Consider the following 13,602-nt stretch of genomic DNA (forward strand, 5'->3'; position numbering starts at 1 on the left):
AGAAAATTATGACAAGAAATAAAACTTTTAAAAATGGGCACTGCTTATTTTAGTCAAAGTTTTCTCATTTCATCTCCACCCAAATTTCTCAGCAAGTGTGAAGTTCAAAAGAGACTGCAGAATAGTGTCAAGGATCAAAGGACAAGGCCTACCCTCTTTGACCTTCATGAAATGAGTTGTCTAGACAGAGCACATCAGCTTCCTTATTAGTGACTGAGGATCATCAGCAAAGTTAAAAAAAAAACAAAAAAAAATGTTATTGACTTGCAATCCAAAAAGAGAAATATTCTTCCCCACCCTCTCCCACTGAGTTCGTTTTCTATTGACTGTACTTAAGCTTCTCTAGGTTCTCGGCCTTGAAGATGTTTCTGATTTGCTCTCTGCCAGCATCCTGGGATGCTCTTCTTTTGTTAGTAATGAGTTCAATTCACATGAAAAGCCAGAGCCTGCTTCTGAGGCATTTGGGTAAGTCCCAAGCTGCACTTCTGCCAGTGCCACTGCCTGAGAATTCTTATCAAGCCCCTGGACAATTTAGACTCTGCTCACTCCAGAAAATTCTCAGTGCTCCAGAATAAGGCAAACACCAAAAATCAATAGAAATTTTCCAATGGGAAGATTTCCAAAGTCACCAAAGATTTGAATTACCTTTCCATAATTGGAAAAGTCCACCAAATAGCAGAGAAATGATCTCTTTCTTTTTCCCCTGGCTTGCCAATCGAAACAAGGTCTGCTCCTAATCCAAAGAATATCATGAGACCTATTCCCAATGAGCTCAACCCCAGTAATTGAAAGCAGCCCTGTATCGCCTTTGGTCTTGGGTATTTTCATCATAGGACTGTTAGCGCCAAGACATACACTTTGCCAAGGAAAACTTTCCTTTGAAACCTCTATCTTATCCAAACAGAGAGCTGGAATTGACTCTTGGCAGCTCCATAGATAGTTTTGAGTTATGAAAAATAATACATATGTGTCTGCCAACCTATAAGATTGTCCCCAATCTGGAAAAAGTAGCCTTGTACATGGACCCATCTTTCCTTCCAATAAACTGATAAAAACCAATGCACCTGTTACAGCTTCAGAGCCTGCTATGTTGGCCTTTAAAGCCACCTGTCCAGTGCCTCTGGATGTGACCCCAAGCTGCTTCTACTCAAAGAGATGTGTGTAGCAAAAGAACAGGAGATGTTAGAATGAAAGGGAAGAGCTGGCATGTAGAGAACTTCAGTTGCATTCTTCAAGGAGAGGCATTCACGTTTCAGCTCTTGGCAAGATGGCAGTTTGGGGAAGGTTTGGTCCAGCGTGGAGGAGCTGTAGTGTTAAAAAACAAGGCATTTCCAGGCACTGTCTACCTCCTGGGGGAGTGGAGTGGGTCTTTGTAAAGACAATCATGTTTATATCGAGAAGCCGATGAAAACATTTTGCAAATATCCAAACCAAGTATGTGACCTGGAAAAGGGAGGTATCCAGTCTACATGCAGCCTTTTGCAGGGCAGAGGCTTGGTAAGGAAGAAGACAGCCTTTCTTGAGGAATGGCAGGCCCTGTGACTTGTCTGCCAATCTGCAGAGCCCAAGGCTCCCTGTGCTGCGTCATCCTGGGTTACTGATTTCTCTCCTAGTTGTCTTTATAGCTCCTCAAGGTAAAGTTTTGCTGCACCACACTCTCAGGACACTCACTTTCGTGGGGGAGAAAACCTACTTAGAATCGTAGAATCGCATAATTAGATGTGACCTTAAAGCCCATTTAGTCAGATCACCCATCTCACGCTAGAATGCCTACAAAACAGAGCATACCGCCAATGACAAGACCATCACTACCAAGTGCACCACATGAGAAGCAGGACTGCACAGGACCAGATGACCCCAAGTAGCAGCCACAAATATCAAAGCAGATAAACCAACTTTGCCAGTTCAGGGGATGAGTGTTGTGGTTAAGATCATGGGCTTACACTGTCTGGAGTTAGACTTCTTGGGTTCAAACTCTAGCTTCACCATTTACTCCTAGATGACCTTGGGCAAGTTACTTGATTTGTGTGTGACTCAGTTCTTCATATGTGAAATAAGAGTAATGCTGTAATACCTACTTCATTTGGTATCTATGAGATTAAAATGAGATAATATAAATAAAGCACCTAGAATAGTGCTTGAAATGTCTATCCTACCTAATCAACTGAGATCCTCCTTAATTTTGTTTAAAGAATACTATACATGGCCGGGCGCGGTGGCTCAAGCCTGTAATCCCAGCACTTTGGGAGGCCGAGACGGGCGGATCACGAGGTCAGGAGATCAAGACCATCCTGGCTAACACGGTGAAACCCCATCTCTACTAAAAAATACAAAAATCTAGCCGGGCGAGGTGGCGGGCACCTGTAGTCCCAGCTACTTGGGAGGCTGAGGCAGGAGAATGGCATAAACCTGGGAGGTGGAGCTTGCAGTGAGCTGAGATCCGGCCACTGCACTCCAGCCTGGGCGACAGAGCGAGACTCTGCCTCAAAAAAAAAAAAAAAAAAAATACTATACATAATTTTAAATATGTACAAAAGCAAAAATAATATACTGATTTCTCACATATCAAAATAGTATAATGAATGCCTCCCTTAGCTTCAACAATGATTAGTGTGTGGTTATTCTTGCTTTGGCTACACTTTACCCACACTCATGATTGTTTTGAAGCAAATCATATTTAAACTTTCAGTATTTCAGCATGTATCTCAAGAAAGGGATTCTTTAAAAAATAGTAACCACAATAGCAATATCACATTCAACAAAAAATTTAAAAATACTTACATAATACTAAATATCAATGATTGTTTTATCTTTCTTTCTCATTTTATTTATAAAATTAGGTCATTTGTTGTACAGGGTTTCTGACAGCCTGTATTTTCCTGATTGCACATTGTTTAACGTGTCCCTCTCTCCCCTTGTATTTCCCATAAATTTGTCATTAGATTTGCCAGCTTGATTGAGTCAAGCTCAATAATTTGATAAGGCTACTTCATAGGTCATGGTATTTCTATCAGGAGGGTCATAAGGTCTGATCATTTCTTTTGTATGTGCATGCATGTGATGTCACACAATATCAATGATCATTGCCTAGATTTATAAACTCATTGTTGGGTTGCCAAACAAAATATAGAATATCTAGTTGCATTTGAATTTCAGATAAACAATGAATGATCATTTAGAATAAGTATAGGGGCCTTCAAAAATTAATGGAAAATGTGTATTATGAAAAACCAACGCGAGGATTTCAAAAACCTTTTGCATCAAAATACACTTACTCTAATCTGTTATAACATGTCTGAACAGAAGCTAGTTTGATGAACCAAGAAAGATAAGACATCAGTTTGAAAAGAGCCCCCATCAGAGCAACATGAATTCTGCTAAAATTGAGGCAAGAACCATCAAATTTATGGGGAAGCTTGAAAAAATAGTGAAATCATTGCTGTTTTATGAAATCTTTATGGTGACAATGCCCCAAAGAAACCAGCAGCTTACAAATGAATAACTTGTCTTGAGAAGGGATGGGACAATTTTGAATTTGAAGCCTACAGCAGCAGACTATCCACATAAAGTTTTAAGGATAAAATTAATCTTGTTCATGCCCTAATTGAAGAGGACCAATGATTAACAGCACAAAAAATAGTCAACACGATACATACCTCAATTGGTTCAGCTTACACAATTCTAACCAAAAAATTAAAGTTGAGAAAACTGACTGTTGATGAGTGTCAAAATCATTGCACCCAGATTAGCTGCAAACAAATGCAGAGCTTTCAAAGGAAATTGAAAAGCTCAGTGGATCTTGATCCCCCTCATTGCTTCAAAGCATTTCTTTGAATTGTCTTAACTAGAGATAAAACATGGCTTTACCAGTACAATCCTGAAGACAAAGGACACTCAAAACAATGGCTACCAAGAGGTGGAAGTGGTCCAGTCAAAGTAAAGGTGGACTGGTCAAGAGCAAAGGCCGTGGCAACAGTTTTTTGGGATGATCAAGACATTTTGTGTGTTGGCTTTCCGGAAGGCCAAAGAACAATTGCATCAGATTATTATGAGAGTGTTTTGAGAAAGTTAGACAAAACTTTAGCAGAAAAACTCACACTCACTTCACCAAGTCCTTCTCAATCACAATATTCCTGCTCCTTCCTCTCATCAAACAAAGGCAGTTTTGTGAGAGTTTTGATGGAAAATCATTACGTATCCACCTTATAGTCCTGATTTGTCTCATTCTGACTTCCTTTTGTTTCCTAATGTTAAAAAGATCTTTAAATGGTACCCATTTTCTTTAGTTAATAATGTAAAAAGACTGCATTGAATGGTTAAATTTACAGGGCCCTCAGTTATTTAGGGATGGACTAAATGGCTAGTATCATCACTAACAAAAGTGTATTAAACTTGACGAGGCTTATGTTGAGAAATAAAGTTTCTATTTTTTATTTTTATGTTTAATTCCATTTTCCATGAACTTTGTTAAAGTCCTCTGGTATATTCCAAATATTTCATGAGACATATAATAAGCAATTATGTGTTGTTTATCTGAAATTCATATTTAAGCAAGGGGCCTAATGTTTTTATTTGCCATATCTGGCAAGCCTAATTAGGGGGGCTTGCAAAATTGTCACATTTTAATTCCATTATTACTTATTTGTTTGTTACTGAAATATTTTTATAAAGAGCAACTTCCCCTCATCTACTTGATTGTCCCAAGATATAGATCATATAACAGAATCAAAATAAATGCTTGATTTTTTCTCCTTTTACTTAGTTTTTAAAATAATGAAAGTTTTTCAATGACTAGTAGAGATATCATTATAAACTCATAAAGTGAACATATTTGTTGTGAATTTCAATCCTTTACAGTTATTATCCTTTCTTATGCTCAAATTATTTCATGTTTGATCAATAAGAATCTATTCAAGTACATTCCTGAGTCCTTTTGACATGACAGTAGTGTTTGATACTTACTCTGTTTTCTGGTATAACAAGACTTTCCAGACTTGTATATTTCCTCCATGAATCTGGACTCAGACATTTCTTCAAGAAACTCCAGTTCCTTTTAAGAGAAAATGGTATTTAGAAAACATAGTCTGGGAGTCAGAGGTGTTCAGTACTACTAGGTTGCTCATTATTTTTGTTCTTTTTGGTAGACAGAGCCCGTAAACATGTATTTTTTTAAAATAATGTAGATCTCAAGTTCCTAATGATACTTCCAGTGTAAATACAGAACCAGGTTTTTCTTCACTTCGTCAATCCCACATCTGTATCTTTCTCCCATAAGAAAAAAATCCCAGCCAGGCATGGTGGCTCACGCCTGTAAACCCAGAACTTTGGGAGGCCGAGACAGGCAGATCACCTGAGGTCAGGAGTTTGAGACCAGTCTGGCCAACATGGAGAAACCCTGTCTCTACTGAAAATACAAAATCAGGCAGGAGTGGTGACGCATGACTGTAATCCCAGTTACTCGGGAGGCTGAGGCAGGAGAATCGCTTGAACCACAGAGATGGAGGTTGCAGTGAGCCAAGATCACGCCACTATACTCCAGCCTGGTGACTGAGCAAGGCTCCATCTCAAAAAAAAAAAAAAAAAGAAAAAGAAAAAGAAAAAAATTCCCCGTTCTCTATGACAATCATATGATCACTCATATACAGCACATACACATAAAACAATATGCATACCTAACATACTTTGCAGACACTATAACTTCAGAATAGCCATACCAACACTACCACCAGCAATATGATTACTAAGAATAGCTTAAGATTTTGTTTTGTTTTGTTGTTATTGTTGTTGTTGTTGTTCTTAAGGTATACCCCACTAAGGACATAAAAAATACACTTATTTTTTTACAGTACTTGAAATACTTCCCTGGTATGATTATGCTGTAACTGCAAATACATTTAAGTACTTTATTTTTGCTTTCATTTTACTTTCTAAATTTTTAGGAATTGCTTTTTTGTCTTTGTTACAAAATTATGTAAAAATATTTGCATAGCTTCAAAAGCAAATCTATAAAGCATGGCATATTTAAAGTCTAATCTCTATCCTGGTCTCTATTCTTTCTCTCTTTCTGAGGGTAAATTTGTTATTTTTATGGTTTATCCTTCATTGTTGTGTTCTTCCACACATTAAGCAAATTCAGAGATATGTTTGTATCCTTCTGACTCTTTGAGGTTCAATTCCAATGTTGCTCCTCTGAGGCATCACCACCATGAATGGAGTACTCATCAAACAAATTACAGTCAGAGGTGTACCCTGCCTGACAATATACTGGAACAGACACACTAATTGTTCATAGTTACCCTGTGTTCTGATTGTCCACTCCTCTGTTGTAGTTATTGGCGCCTGAGTTTTACCCGATTACAATTCATTGCATTCATACCTGCCTCCTCTGGTAGCAAAAATTGCCAGGATTTCCTAGAAAGCCAAGACCAGACTAACCCTTACACAGTTTTTACATTCCACACAGCCACAGCCTCGATGAAAATTTGCTAAATTAAATGCATAAATCAGTGTCTCTCAGCCCTGGATAAGCATCCAAATTACCTTTACAGCTTTTTCAGATTTGTTAAAAGTACAGGTTGCCAAATTATACCCAAAACTCAGTAAATCTTCAAAAGTGATCAACCAGAATCCGAATTAAATAATAAAGTATGCTTCTATTATGCAGCCAGTTTGAGCCATTGATCAAAAGCATAGCCACTCAGCATAAACGTACTGATAGAGCACAGGCGCTTGCAGTGGATGTTTCTAAATAGATTCTCCCCTCTGCTGCTTGTGATGGTGCAATTCTGCTAACACAGCCCAAAGGAAAATTTAGCTTGTCATTTTATTTATCTCAATGGTTTTCTTTGGAGAAAACTTAAGAACTGTGGAGGGTGTGGTTTCTGCTTTTGAAAGAGAGTTGGTGGCATATAAAGGTTAACTACATTTTCCAGGTTAGACAGTTGGTCAACACTTGGGATGAACCCAGCTTTGTGACCCTCTGGCCCAGAGCTCTGTCCACCATTAGAGAAGCAGCTGCTTCCCTTTCCGAATCCTAAGATCACCCTGGAGCAGAGATGACACCAATCTTCTAATCTCCCTAAGGGCACTTTCTCCACCCACAAGCAGGACTTCAGAGCCAGAAGGAAACTTGGGGATTTTCCTGAATCCCTAAGGTAAGAAAAGTGTGGCCTGACTCAGAAAGACAGTTAAAGGCAGCAATAGGACTAGACTCAAAGTCATCAGCCTCCCTGACCAGTCAGGCTTTTCACTTCGTGTGCTGCAGCAGTGACAGTCTCACCTATTCTTGTGCCATCAGAGCTGATAGTCAGTGCACTGAAGCCTTGTGGTAAGAATGAAGCCAAGTTAGAGTTGCTGGCATCTAATCGCAGCCAAACAGCCTAATATCACATTTCTGCAGCTATACAGAAGGCAAGAATCAGACTCAACTCCACTTGCCTAAGCTTTAGTGACAATAGCCATTCCCAGACCTGGGTCCAGGACATTACACCCAGTGCAAGCTGAAAAGAGAGTGGGGAGTGGGCTAAGAAAGGATTATCTCCTCCTACAATAACAACTTTAAATGAGCTCTCTCATTTGATTTTTCTTGATCATCCATCTAGCAGTGAAAAGAGGCAGTGGGTGGATGGGACGGCTGGGGGCAGGGGTCCCCAGGAGTAGCAGCACAGTCGGCTTCCTCCAAGTCTGCCTTTTCACTTTTATCCCCAGGACTCGATAGGCTAGAGATCCTTTAATTGGTGTCCTGGTGGAAAGAGATGGCAGTTGGGTTCTATAGAAATAAGGCTTAAGTTTTTCTCCCATTGTGCAGGTCCACATAATCCTCACCATTCCCTGTGCCCCTGCCCACAGTTTGAACCAAAGGCAAAAACTGGAGGTGGTCCTCTTGGTACATCTGGCTGTTTTGGAAAGCTCCAGGGAGGGAGTCATCATGGTAATCAAATGCATCAATTAAACCCAACGGACCCTTTTAATCATAGGCACTGTGCACACGTGTGCATGCACACACACGTGCGCACACATACACACACACACACACAAAATTGCCTGTCTCAGTGCACTCTCTGGGGCTCACTCTGGTCTCCCTGGCTTCCACGGTGTGAAGTAGGGCAAAAAAACTATCCAGGTCACAAGGCCAAGGTTATGTGGGAGGAAGGAAACTCAAGAGGGTGGGCAACCATGCTGGTGAACTTGAATGTGTGCCAAAGAAGGGGACTGAAAGGCTTTGAAGGCAAAGAGTCCTCTAGGGATGCTAATCATGAGCATTTTATTGTGATAATGATGGGTCTCTTTCTCTCACTGGGATGCACACAAAACTGTGATGGGGAACAGGAGCCTCCCAGCTGCTCACTGTATTGCCATCAGAAAAAAGGTAAGTGATAGAGAAAAGCCAAAAGGCTTTTGGAGAAATCATTGCTTTCACTGGATGAAAGTTCACAAGAAAAACTTAGCCTAGAATTTAAGAATCTTCTTGCTAAGAGTACTGTAAAACTATGATAGTATTCAAGGTTATTGGTAATATATTCTAGACCCTTTAAAAGTTATAAGGTGGTGAATGTCCTATTATCAGATGGATCCAAGGAAATAAAGAATGACGACTTGCTGAGCTGATGTAGGAGATATTCTTACAGAGTGTGGAGTGGAGCTGAATCATGTTTTCCGAAAAGTTACATGTGTTCAAATCTAACTCCTGGTACCCCAGCATGTAACTTTATTTGGAAATATGGTCTTTGCAGACACAACCAAGTTAAGATGAGGTTATACTGGATTTGAGTGAGCCCTAAATCCAACGACCGGTGTCTTTATGAGAAGAGCATGTGAACACACACACACATGCACACACACATGGAAGATGGCCACGACCATGTGAGGACAAAGGCAACAATTGGAGTGAGACAGCTCCAGGCAAGGAATGCCAAGGATAGTGGACAACCAGCAGAAGCTGGAAGAGGCAAGGCAGGATTTCTCCCTAGAAATTTCAAAAGAAGCCTGGACCTGCTGAAACTGTGATTTCTGACTTCTGGCCTCCGGCACTATGAGAGCAAAAACTATTGTTTTAACTTACCCAGTTTGTGGTCATTTGTTATGCAACCTCGGAAACTAAAACTAAGGGTAAGACTAAATGGCCTGGAGGCTTTTTCCAACTACGAAAAGCTATAGTCCTAAATTGGTGGGGGTTTCTTTGCTGGGAGTTTATAGAGAAACATCTTTTTAGACTGCTCCCCACACTGTCCTATCATGACAGAGAGAAGTGTGACTATGAACGAGAGGAAGGGAGGAATGAAAGCCATTGTAGGCCCTTCAGGTAGAGCCCCAACCGGATCCTCCCTTCCTCAAGAAGGGTGCTGGTTCTCTCCACCTGTGCTGCCTTCTCCTACCCCCATGAAGAATAATTGCATACTTTATGCTGGCTCCTGAGGCAGAAACCAGACCCCAGTTCCCAGGGTTGTCAAGTGGCATTCCTGACTCAGGAGCTCCATCCAATTCCAAACAATTCGATAATTTAATCAACATTGCAGAAGGCACACACTAATGCCATTAGAGGCAAGATCTCCCAGGGCAGTCTGGGAGGAGCAGAAGGGGAGACAAAGCAGAGCGGGCTCAGCCTCAAGGTCACTGTGTCCTCCTCCACTGAGTTTCTGAGAGGGATGGTTCTCAGGCAATGCTGTTGTTCCCAGGGGTGGAGAGCAGTGACCCCTTCTCTAGAAACCAGGGGCCAAAACCAAGATGGAATCTGCACAAGGACAAGAAATCATCCAGAGACTTGTAGAAGAAGCCCTGCATCTTCATGAATGCTGCATGGGGCTAGGAATCAATAGATCTTGTTTCAACCCTTGATCCATCATATATCAGCTCCATCACCTTGCACAAGGCACTTACTCTCCTAAGCCTCAGTTTCCACATTTAAAAATAGAGACAATTGGCCTGGCACAGTAGCTCATGCTTGTAATCCCAGCACTTTGGAAGGTCGAGGTGGGAGGATCACGAGGTCAAGAGATTGAGACCATACTGGCCAACATGGTGAAACCCCATCTCTACTAAAAATACAAAAAGTAGCTGGGCGTGGTGGTGTGCGCCTGTAATCCCAGCTACTCAGGAGGCTGAGGCAGGAGAATTGCTTGAACCACAGAGCTGGAGGTTGCAGTGAGCCAAGATCATGCCACTGCATTCCAGCCTGGCAACAGAGTGAGGCTCCGTCTCAAAAAAAAAAGAAAAGAAAAGAAAAGAAAATAGAAACAATTACACTGCTTTCTAAGATTTGCAGAGTAAGGGAAAGGAATACGTCATTTTTTGTTAGGATTGGGAGTCAGAGGTTGTGTTCTAGCAATCATTGTGCATTGTTTCAGGTTAGGGCCAAAACTGGAACCAAGGATTTAATAACTATTATGAGCAAATATATGGAAATTACAATAGTCCCTATGGCGGGGACCAAAACTGTGACTACCTACCTTAATGTGTTGGCCTGAAAACCAAAATGTATCAGGATGCCATGTTTCTTGCTTTCCAGAGGAGGAAAATAAGGCTGTCTGATTTCCCAAAGTCACACCACCAGTTAGTGACAGAACAATGACTGTCACAGAGAAATTGTCCTGTAAGTAGCAGTTTCTCTTGTGCCAGATACTGTGGTTTACAAGCCTCTCATTTAATTCTCATAACAACTCTATGATGTTCACATTCTTTTCCCATTTTACCATTGAGGAGATTGACATTAGATAGAGGTTAAGTAACTTTGCTGAAACCACAGTGGAATGAGCCCTGGAGCCAGGAATCAAACCCACTCTGAAATCTGTGCTCTTAGCAGCAGCGGTGGAACCTGGCAGTCTTCTTAGTATATATCTACTTGCTTCTAACATACAAGAAAACTTTGCCAATGACAACTTGCTATACACATGACTGCATTCATTATTAGTACAAACTGTGAAATGCAATGATGACATTAAGAGAACTTAGCATTCATTGGACTTTAAAGCTTATCAAAAGCACAGAGGTGATTCATAGGTCCTGGGATGAGCTAGATATAGAAACCACAGAGCAATTTGGCACATTCCTTTATCATAGGGTTTTTTCTGAGCTCATCAGTCAAAAGGAAAGAGAAGATAGTACCTTGTTTAAACAGGGCCAGAGGTGTTAGTGGCTTTCCCTGATGGTAGAAGTTGTAGTGGTGAAATTCAAGCCATATATAAAGTCCCAGAGGAGATTTTTGGCATCCTGACATTCCCTGTGGTCAGCTTCTGTATGTGAAAGAGGGATCCAGATTAGTGGAGCAGAACTGGATGGGTCCCAGTGTCAGCCTTAGAGAGAAACAGAGGTCGTGGGTGCTTTCCATCCCAGGCCCACAGGGGTCCCAGCATCAGGACAAAGATCTTCCACAGTGTCACTCCATAATGCTGTGCCAGTCTTGACAGACAGGAGAAAAGTTGGGGTGGCAATGGGTATAGGGAATTAATACAAAAGTTGGCAATGGCTACAGGGAATTAATACAAAACTTTCACTTCAGATGGAAGGTGCAAGAGAAACATAAGTCATAGACCCTGCCTTTAAGGAATTTGCAATCTAGTGGGGAAGATGAAGGTGAAGTGCCCAGGCGGGGCACGGGGGCTCACGCCTGTGATCCTAGTACTTTGGGAGGCTGAGGTGGGCAGATCATAAGGTCAGGAGTTCGAGACCAGCCTGGCCAATATGGTGAAACCCCATCTCTACTAAAAATACAAAAATTAGCCAAGCATGGTGGTGGGCATCTGTGGTCCCAGCTGCTAGGGAGGCTGAGACAGGAGAATCGCTTGAACCTGGGAGGCGGAGGTTGCAGTGAGCCGAGATGGTGCCACTGCACTCCAGTTTGAGCAACAGAGTGAGACTCTGTCTCAAAAAAAAAAAGAAAGAAAGAAAGAAAGTTAGGTGCCCAAGTTAAGCACACTGATTAGCAAAAGGAGAGGTCAGAGGCAATTGCAGTGAGAATGCAGCATAGCAGAGGAGAAAGAATGCTGAACTTGAAATTAAAACACCTGGGTTCTAGTAACTTATCTGCCATTTCCTGGACATGTGATCTACAAGTCACTTATCCTCTCTGAGTATCCTTGCTTCTCTCATTTCTGAAATGAGTTTCTTTTAAAAAAGCAGATACCACTAGTGAAAATATTTCAGCATATATTTAGTAAATGACTTACCTGTTACAAGCTCACAATGAAAAGAAACTAGTGTACAAATCCTTAAAACTCTGTATGAACAGAAAGTGTCGTGGCATCTTAAAAGGGATGGATCTTGAGAAGGTCTTAAAGATTGTTCAGGCATCGGATGACCGTGGGAAGTGAGGTAGGGGAATGCCACATTCCACACTGCAGGATTAACATGGGCGTAGGTTCCGGGGAGTGAAATGAACTTAGTATCTTCAAGGAACCACTACGCCCCGGGGTGGTAGGGAGGGGGCTGTCAGAAATAAGATTGAGCACAGAGGGTAGCGCAAGATTATGAAAAACTTTGAAAGATGGCCTTTAGCCCTCTGATATTATGGTTATGGAGTGTAATTTTTATTCAAGGGGAAGAAAAAAATGCATGCTTCTCACCCAAACATCAGGACATTCTGTTCTTCTGTGATTGTGCTTCGTGAAAATGTCCTCCTGCAAAAAAGAAAGAAAAAGAATGATTAAGGGAAAAACATACTAGAGCCACATTCATTTCAGCTCCACTGAAAGCACAGCAGGAGAAAGTAGCTGTGTTTGCCAAACTCCAGAAAGAGACACAATTGATGGGGGGTGGGGAGAGGGGAGGGTGAGGCAGGGAGTGGGAGATGAGGAGGAGCAGTTCTGCGTTGTTTTATTCCCCCAAGAAGATATTGTAAATAATGGAGAGGTATCGTACCTGGAAGGGGAAATTACTCTGACACGGCCCTTTTAGCGAGGAAAATGGAACTAAATACATGTTCCATTATTCCTGATCTTTCATTCGACTCTCCATTTACATGGGGGCTTCCCGGAGCTGATGTTTCGCTTTTGCTGTCATAAGTAGTCATTGACTGGAGCCGATCATTTCGAAATAACGGCCTGCAACTCTTCCACTGTCGTGATTAACACAGAGTAATAATTATTAACCACACTGTAACTGCAGAGGAGAGGGGGGACGGCTGCCAGGTTGCCCTGCTTTTCTGAAGCCAGGAAAGTTCCCTGTCATTCCACCAGGGGGGGTGATGTCCTGGAGAGACCACAGAAGGCTTTCTGCTGGGCTTCTCCAGGAGACCAGGAGCTGGGGCTCCCGCACCCTGGGCAATCGCCAAGGCTGGGATTGCTGTCATATCAGGACCTTGTGCAACAATGCAAAAGTAGGAATTCCACAAGAAAAAGCTTGAGGGATGGGGGAAGAAGAGAGAAGGTAAACAGACACCACAGGATTGTCCTATGCCCTTGGCCTTCGAAACATCAGGAAATATTGTCAGCTGAATGGATTGAAGGGGCTATAGCCACCCGTGACTCAGAAAGATTCGTAACACCAGAGCCCTGAACAGGAGTGTTTATCAAAGGCAGGCAGAGAGAGAAATCATCCGACTTGAGACAATTCAAAGGCAAAATCCTATTTCTCAGCTCTGTCCCTGGATTGCACTCCCTCGTTGACTTT

The 13,602-nt window shown here is 41.8% G+C and overlaps 1 long non-coding RNA gene across 1 annotated transcript; it reads right to left on the reverse strand.

Annotated features, from left to right (window-relative positions):
• Positions 1–4,962: 4,962 nt before the first annotated feature.
• Positions 4,963–13,132, reverse strand: LOC103230167 (uncharacterized). The gene is made up of 4 exons (XR_005236079.2): positions 12,853–13,132; positions 12,558–12,611; positions 11,101–11,228; positions 4,963–5,050 (listed from the first exon to the last, which is right to left on the reverse strand). It is a non-coding gene; the product is annotated as an uncharacterized lncRNA (long non-coding RNA).
• Between the last annotated feature and the right edge of the window lie 470 nt (positions 13,133–13,602).

The sequence above is a fragment of the Chlorocebus sabaeus genome, chromosome 25, assembly GCF_047675955.1.
Source record: "Chlorocebus sabaeus isolate Y175 chromosome 25, mChlSab1.0.hap1, whole genome shotgun sequence".
NCBI lineage: Eukaryota > Metazoa > Chordata > Mammalia > Primates > Cercopithecidae > Chlorocebus > Chlorocebus sabaeus.